The sequence below is a fragment of the Pelodiscus sinensis genome, chromosome 9, assembly GCF_052426305.1.
Source record: "Pelodiscus sinensis isolate ZL-2025 chromosome 9, ASM5242630v1, whole genome shotgun sequence".
In the NCBI taxonomy this organism is placed as follows: domain Eukaryota; kingdom Metazoa; phylum Chordata; order Testudines; family Trionychidae; genus Pelodiscus; species Pelodiscus sinensis.
In genome coordinates, this window is record NC_143060.1 from 67,189,475 (window position 1) to 67,197,625 (window position 8,151).

Genomic DNA, 8,151 nt, shown 5'->3' on the forward strand with positions numbered 1-8,151 from the left:
TAAATTAAGTTGTCATGGAATAAGAAGGAAGATCCTTTCATGGACTGAGAACTGGTTAAAAGACAGGAAACAAAGGGTAGGAATAAATGGTAAATTTTCGGAATGGAGAGGGGTAACTAGTGGTGTTCCCCCAGGATCAGTCCTAGAACCAATCCTATTCAACTTATTCATAAATGATCTGGAAAAAGAGGGAAACAGGGAGGTGGCAAAGTTTGTAGATGATACCAAACCGCTCAAGGTAGTTAAGACCAAAGCAGACTGTGAAGAACTTCAAAAAGATCTCACCAAACTAAGTGACTGGGCAACAAAATGGCAAATGAAATTTAATGGGGATAAATGTAAAGTAATGCACATTGGGAAAAATAACCCCAACTATACATATAATATGATGGAGGCTAATTTAGCTACAACTAATCAGGAAAGATATCTTGGAGTCACTGTGGATAGTTCTCTAAAGACGTCCACGCAGTGTGCAGCGGAGGTCAAAAAAGCGAACAGGATGTTAGGAATCATTAAAAAAGGGATAGAAAATAAGACGGAGAATATCTTATTTCCCTTATATAAATCCATGGTAGGTTCACATCTTGAATACTGCGTACAGATGTGTTCTCCTCATCTTAAAAAGATATTTTGGCCTTGGAAAGGGTTCAGAAAAGGGCAACTAAAATGATTAGGGGTTTGGAACGGGTCCCATATGAGGAGAGGTTAAAGCGACTGGGACTTTTCAGTTTAGAAAAGAGGAGACTAAGGGGGGGGCTATAACAGAGGTCTATAAAATCATGGAGAAAGTGAATAAGGAAAAGTTATTTACTTGTTCCCATAATAAAAGAAGTAGGGGCCACCAAATGAAATTAATGGGCAGCAGGTTTAAAACAAATAAGAGGAAGCTCTTCTTCACACAGCACTTAGTCAACCTGTGGAACTCCTTGCCTGAGGAGCATGTGAAGGCTAGGACTATAACAGGGTTTAAAAGAGAACTAGAGACATTCATGGAGGTTAAGTCCATCAATGGCTATTAGCCAGTATGGGCAAGGAATGGTGTGCCTAGCCTCTGTTTGTCAGAGGGTGGAGATGGATGGCAGGAGAGAGATGGCTTGATCACTACCTGTTTGATTCACTCCCTCTGGGACACCTGGCACTGGCCACTGTGGGCAGACAGGGCACTGGGATAGATGGACCTTAGGTCTGACCCAGCATGGCCATAATCTCATGTTCTTACGTAGGGACTGTCCGGTTTGGCCAATGTACATGGCCGAGGGGCATTGCTGGCTCATGACGGCGTATATTACATTGGTAGCTGTGCAGGTGAATGAGCCAGTGATATGTGGCTGATGTGGTTAGGTCCTGTGATGGTGTCGCTGGTGTAGATATGTGGGCAGAGCTGGCACTGAGGGTTGTTGCGGGGACTGGTTCCTGAGTTAGTTACTGTGGTGCGATGTAGAGTTGCTGGTGAGAATTTGCTTCAGGGGCAGGATGACTTTGGAGAATGGCTACGTGTCTCTGCCTGCCAGGCCTGCAGGAGAATGTCATCCTGCTGAACTGGTTCTGACAGACTTTCCCAACGGGACCCAGGCCAGCCTTGAACCTGAACCCCCCACCATTGCCCCTGACCCACCAGTGCCCCCCTCAAATCCATCTGCAGCAAGGACCTGACCAGCCAGTTGCATCTTGGGCTCCCTGATCTGTGTCTGTGTTGCTTCCTGTGTTTGTTGGCTCTCAGTCCCTCCCTTTCCAGAGCCACCTCAGCTCTCCTTTCTCTAACCCTCCCACTTGAGGCCAGAGTGCAGAAATGAGGTTGCCTCATTTCCCAGCAGGCCCTGGAGTGTAAGTCCTCTCCAGCACGAAGAGCCTGGCATCAAAGAGAGCTCAGAACAACTCTGAGTCAAAGGCTGTATCCGCCAACACCCTTGGCACACGTTAGTTTCGTGGCTCGACTCCTGCGGGATTTGTCCCCTCCATCGCAGTACTAACGTTCAGACAGAACAGTACTAATTGGTAACGAATGTACAAACGAACCTATAGAGCACAGACCCTGTCGCTTTCTCCAAGTGTCTGCTGAAGAAGTGGGTTGTGCCCACAAAAGCTCATGATGCCATCGACATTTTTTGTTAGTCTCTAAGGTGCTGCAGGACCACTCGTTTTTAAAGTTTTTTCTGATCCCCTTTGTTGGATGAGAGAGATCAAGGGCTGGCATCAGCTGGCTATGCGGAAAGCTTGTTCTGCGAAAAGAAATTACATTGTGGCTTTTATCTTTCCTCCCAGTACCCATTCCCCACTGAGGAAGAGCTACATGCCACCTGAAGCTATCAAAACCTTTGGAGCACATGGCTGGGATTCTGCACACTCATCTACCTCGAGCATGCATGGATTCCATTCTGGTTTCCAGTCTCCCAGCGAAGCATGATGACTACATCGAGAGCCTCGGAAGCCGTGTCTGGAGAACATTGTGAAGCTATTCCATGGGAAGCGCCCCCTTGAGAAAGCAGAAATTCTGCCTACAGGAACCTGTTGATTAATTGTGGAATCCAGTTGCATCAGAGACTGAGCTTGCTTGGGTCTAGTGCCTCCAGCCCTGGACTACGGACCAGCAAACAAGAACCCTCCTTTGAATGAGGGGCAGTGGCCAGGGAGCAGTAGTGAGCACAGATACATGTGGTTACACCCAGCGTGTTTCACTGGTGACCCCACAGATGTGACACTGCTTCCAGGTGTTCTGAGACCTCCAGTGTTAACTTGTTGGGTGCCTGCCAGCAGTCATTCAGAGTGCTAGCTCTAGCCATGGGGTACCAGGGGGCTAGAAGCTAACGGGAGCAGGAGTTGCTGCTTTAAAACTGATGTAGCGAGCCTGGACACTCCTAAGCGCCCCTGCCTCTAGGGATGCACTTTGCATCACTGAATCTCATGCCGCGTGCCTGCCAGGATAAGTATTTCTCTCAAGCCTTTGCTATCACACCTGTTGGCCCACAGCGGCCCTAGACTGGTGGGGACATGAGGAGGAGAACTGGGTGAAAGAAAGAGGTTGGCTCAGCAACAGCAGGGATGTCCTGACCTAGCTTCACTCTCTGCACATGCAACTACAAATACTATCACCTGCAGTCTGTCTCTAGTTAAACTGCTTAGCAAGCAGAACCACCAACCTTCCTCCCCCCAGCAGGTCTGGCCACGAAAGCAGCATAGCAGGAGCCGACTCTGCTCAGGATTCTCTATCGAAGGGGCACAGACCGTGGAGTCTTGTACCATGAGGCGTCACTTCAAGGGCGCACCGATGAACCGGAGCCTCCCCCGGCATGACCATCAGAAGTGAGTGTAGGGGGCTAAAGGCAGAGATGAATGTTGAGCCTTCTTCCATTCTGGCAGAGCTCCAAAACAATACAGTGCGTAGGGTGGCTCCCATCCTTCTGCACAACACAACTCCTCCGGGGGCTTGCTCGGGACAGGCTTTCATTTCTGCTGCACCAGCTCTGTTGTGTTGCTGCGCAAGAGGCTGGATTTCAGCAGCGCTAAGGCAGTAATGACTTTGTTTTTCTGAATTCAGCTACCTATTGTCTGCTGCCAGCTTCTAGCCACAGAAATCAAACGCCCTATCATTTGAAGAGTCTGTATTTCAGGCTGCAGAAAATAGACATCCTCATTTCCGAAAGGTCACGCAAGTGCTCAAACAAAAACGTTCACAGTAAACAGTGAAAAGCCCCAAAGGGAAAAAAAAAACTTTCAACATCAAAACAAGTCCCTCCAAACAAGCTCAAATTTCAGCATTGCTCAGCTTCCCTGCGCCCTGCAGGGGGAAGAAGTAAAGGGCAAGTCATCCCAACACCTCACCCCACAAGCTAGATGCAGCTGCAACGTGCACCAGCTAGCCAACCAAATAGGGAAGTTGAGTTTTCAGAAATATGCTGTGGCTTCTGAGAAAAGTAGTAACTGACGAACGCCCCAGCAATTTCATTCCTGCATTGACCAAGGAGCATGCCCAGTAAACAGAGGCAGTGCTGTTCGACAATACTGACCTCCCGTGGTCCAGCAAATTCTCTGGTTGCACCGGTCAGATCCCGAGGGTGCCGGACTAGAGGGGTTCAGCCTTGATGCTCATCGTTGCTCTGATAATCTAATTTACTAAACGGGCAAAAGCAAAGCTCCAATAAGAACGCTTCAGGAACCACAATTTTAAACCCTACTTGTTCAATATTTGCAAAGCATGCTGGGAGTCTGGGATGGAAAGTGTCCATGCAAAACCCTCCTTATAGCGGAGGAGGATTTTTAGAGCGTTTGAGCAGCCATTTTTGAATGGGGAGCAATATATGCAGCCTACGTTGTGAAGACAATCTTTGTGATTCGAACCCCACAGCAACAGCAAAATGGCTGAAGTCTGCAAGCACCGAGAGGGCACAGAAGTCATCATCCTCACCTGGGCCTGGAGCAAACTGGTTTTGATTTAACAAAGTAACAAGTAAAAACTCAGGCCAAGCAGGCACATCCTGCATGACAAAGTAAGGGCCTGACCCAGCTCCCATTCAAGTCAAGACAAACATGGGTACAGGCAGACCTGTGTCCTTACATCCACTCTGCAGGTGAACAGACGAACACACGTAGACATGCCAATTCACTAGGGCTGTGTCTAGACTGCATCCCTTTTCCGTAAAAGGGATGCAAATTAGACCTATCGCAATTGCAAATGAAGCAGGGATTTAATTCCCCCCCGCTTCATTAGCATCAAAATGGCTGCCGCTTTTTTCCGGCTCGGAGCTTTGCTGGAAAAAAGCACCAGTCTAGACACGGATCTTTCGGAAAATAAAGCCTTTTCCGAAAGATCCCTTATCCCTCTTAAAATGAGGGATAAAATAAAGCCTTTTCCGAAAGATCCCTTATCCCTCTTAAAATGAGGGATAAAATAAAGCTTTTTCCGAAAGATCCCTTATCCCTCTTAAAATGAGGGATAAGGGATCTTTCGGAAAAAGCTTTATTTTCCGAAAGATCCGCGTCTAGACTGGCGCTTTTTTCCAGCAAAGCTCCGAGCCGGAAAAAAGCAGCAGCTATTTTTATGCTAATGAAGCGGGGGGGAATTAAATCCTGCTTCATTTGCAATTGCGATAGGTCTAATTTGCATCCCTTTTACGGAAAAGGGATGCAGTCTAGACACAGCCTAGCTGTTGGTACAATGCAGATCAGAGCTTTCCTACAGCTGGACACTCGGACAAGTCAAGATGAAGCAAACAAAGCTGTGAAGTGCACCAAGCCCTGCTGGAGATGCCCCACCGCTGCGTCTTGCTCGCTCGCAGAGAATGAGGATGGAGCTGGGTGGCGCTTACTGCCCCTTTGGGAAGGACTATGGTACTTCTGAAGGGAAGTATGCAGACGGGGACTTACCTCACTGGCAGTTCTGTGCACTCTCTTCACAGCTGCGTCTTGCCTTCAGCACCCCGCCCTCTCACCCCCGCCACAGCTACCCACATCTGCACAGCGCCACGTCCAGCCCCGACACTGCTCAGGGCAGGAGGCGCTCCCAGTTTGCCGAAGCACCCCAGGCCAAACTCTCACAATCTCCTGCTGCCATCAAGCAGCTGAGCCCCAGACTGGCCACTATTCTTCTCTGCTCCCTAATGGCCCCAGCCTAACTCTGGTCTGCTGGGGGTGAGCAGCCCACAAGCTGCTGCGGCTGCACCTCTTTGCTTTCAAAGATCAGCACCAGGCAGCTCCTGCTTGCCTCTGCCCTTCGCTACCCTCTGCCCACCCTTCTCTCCTGCCAGAAGCTTCCCCCTCCACCAGAAAAACTCCCCTAGCCCCATGCCCTGGCCGGGTAGCAGCCAGAGACGGAAGTTGGGCAGCAAGCTCTGGCTTGATTTCTGCCGTCTGGGGGACTCTGCCAGCAACAAGAAGGAACACCGCCATCCTTCCCTTGGGATGCCCCAGCCACTGTATGAGCCAACCTTGCTGGGCACTGGGAAAGGATACCTGCCATCCACTCCAGGCCTACTGCACCCAGCTTAAAAACACACAGCACGCACTTCCAGGAGACGCTCCGGCCTTTCCTGACTGCAAACCAGGGAGTTTAGAAATTAAATCCCCCTTCCCCTCTACAATTTGCCACCTTCGCCATTATCCCTGCTCTGCCGACAGACTGGGGGTCAGAAAGGCACGTTGCGGATCTTCTGCAGGATCCCCTGCAGCAGGGCTCAGCTGCTAGGCTCTGGGCAGTGCACCTGATCCGCTCCCTGCTATACGTGGCTCGAAGGCACTGGAAGGCCTTGGCTGCTCCTGGTCTTTGGCAGTGCAGTCTGTGGACTGAAATACTTTGCTGTAGCTGAGGTTGTTGGGCTCAGGGTAGGGGTAGCTGGTGGAATTCAGGCCCGTGTGATGCAGGTCATACAAAATGATCTGCTGGCCCAAAGCTCTGACCTCTTCTCTCGTGCCCAGAGGTGACTGCTGAGCACTTCCCAAATTGCCTCCTTCGGACAGAGCCCAGAGGCACAGCAGTGCACAGAACCCTTCAGCTACACTGCCACTTAGACACAAGGCCCGGTGACCTGGGGAGGGGGGAATCTGGATGCAAACTCAGAAGCAGCTTCAAGTCCATTCCCAAATGGGGGCTCTTTTGAGAAGAGTCTGCCCCACAACCCCTGCCTGCTGGATACAAAATGGACTTCCCCTACCCCCCACCCCTTTGGGCATCCAGCGCGCACTGCGGGCTCTGAAATGCACAGCTGCCTGGGGAGCAGGGGAAGGAGAAGCTGGGGGCAGCTGGCACCCAGCAAAGAGCAGGTGGGGATCTGTGGCTCCAGAACAGCAGCTGGTCCAGGGGCCGTTCTGGCACCAGGAGACATGCTCCTTACTCGGAAACTGAGCGGCCGACGAGGTTTGCAAACCCCGCGAGGCACGGCCTCTACAACTGCAGGACACGGCTCCGGGAGGGCTGGGGTGTTAAACCACGGCTTGTCATCACCCCTTCTAAAAGGGACACAACCCAGAGCTGCGAGGGCATGCAGTGACTTCTGCGGTTGGCACGAGCTTCTGCTTCCTCATCCTTGCTTTCGGTTCAGTTCCTTCCTGTTTCAGTGTGAGCAGCTGTCTGAATGAAAGCTCAGCCCGTCAAGCGCTGCAGACAAGGTGCAGGCCAGGCTCTGCTTCAAGCCAAGAGGGCAACTTGATGGAAGGCCTGTGGCGGGAGCTAGTGTGACCCAAACTTACAAGTGGGGAAGTGGAAAGGAAAACGTGGATGCTGGCAAAGGCTGAGAGAAGAACGGAGGCCTGGACTAAGGAGTCCCAGAACTTATGGGGGCTTATTCAGTCTGCAGAAGAGCAGAGCGAGGGGGGATTTGAGAGCAGCCTTCAACTCCCTGAAGGAGGGTTCCAAAGAGGCTGGCGAGAGGCCGGTCTCAGTGGAGACGGATGCAGAACAAGGAGCAATGGGCTCATGTCGCAGTGGGGAAGGTCTAGGTTGGATATTAGGAAAAACTATTTCCCTGAGAGGGTGGGGAAGTGCTGGGATGGGCTCCCTAGGGAGTTGGTGGAGTCTCCATCCCCAGACGTTTTTCAGTCCTGGCTTGACAAAGCCCTGGCTGGGATGATTGAGTCAGGGTTGGTCCTGCTTTAGGCAGGACTGGATGACTCCTGAGGTCTCTTCCAGCCCTAGGGTTCTATGATTCTTGAGGTGGTAGTGGAAGCGATGGGCAGGGGCTATCACTGATAGGGTGCTTCTGCCATGGCTGGGGACACTAGGAGCAGCAGAGGAGGGCGAACGGATTCACAGGAGAATGCTGCTGCCGCTGTCGTGGAGCATGCTGTCATACAGGACTCCTGGAATGTCAACACAGCCAAGATGGCCTGGCACATCTACAGAATGGCACTGGCAGAGGGGCTTGACTGGGCTTGGCACAAAGAAAAACTGATGCTGCTCAGACGGTGTTCAGAATCTCAGTAACGGACAAGGAAGAATCCAGTGGGAACACCACCCTCTCCAGACTGGTAAAATGGCTGGGGAGCAACACCTTTTGCTGATGAATGAGAAAGGAGCCGCAAATGAGGCTCATGCACGTCAAACACACTGCATAGCTACAGTATTGCTATTAGAAAAGCACCAGACTGAAAAACACATGACAGGAAAGGTGATGCTGAGATAACACAGGAAGAGACTCACTAAAGGGACTATTTTTCTGCCAA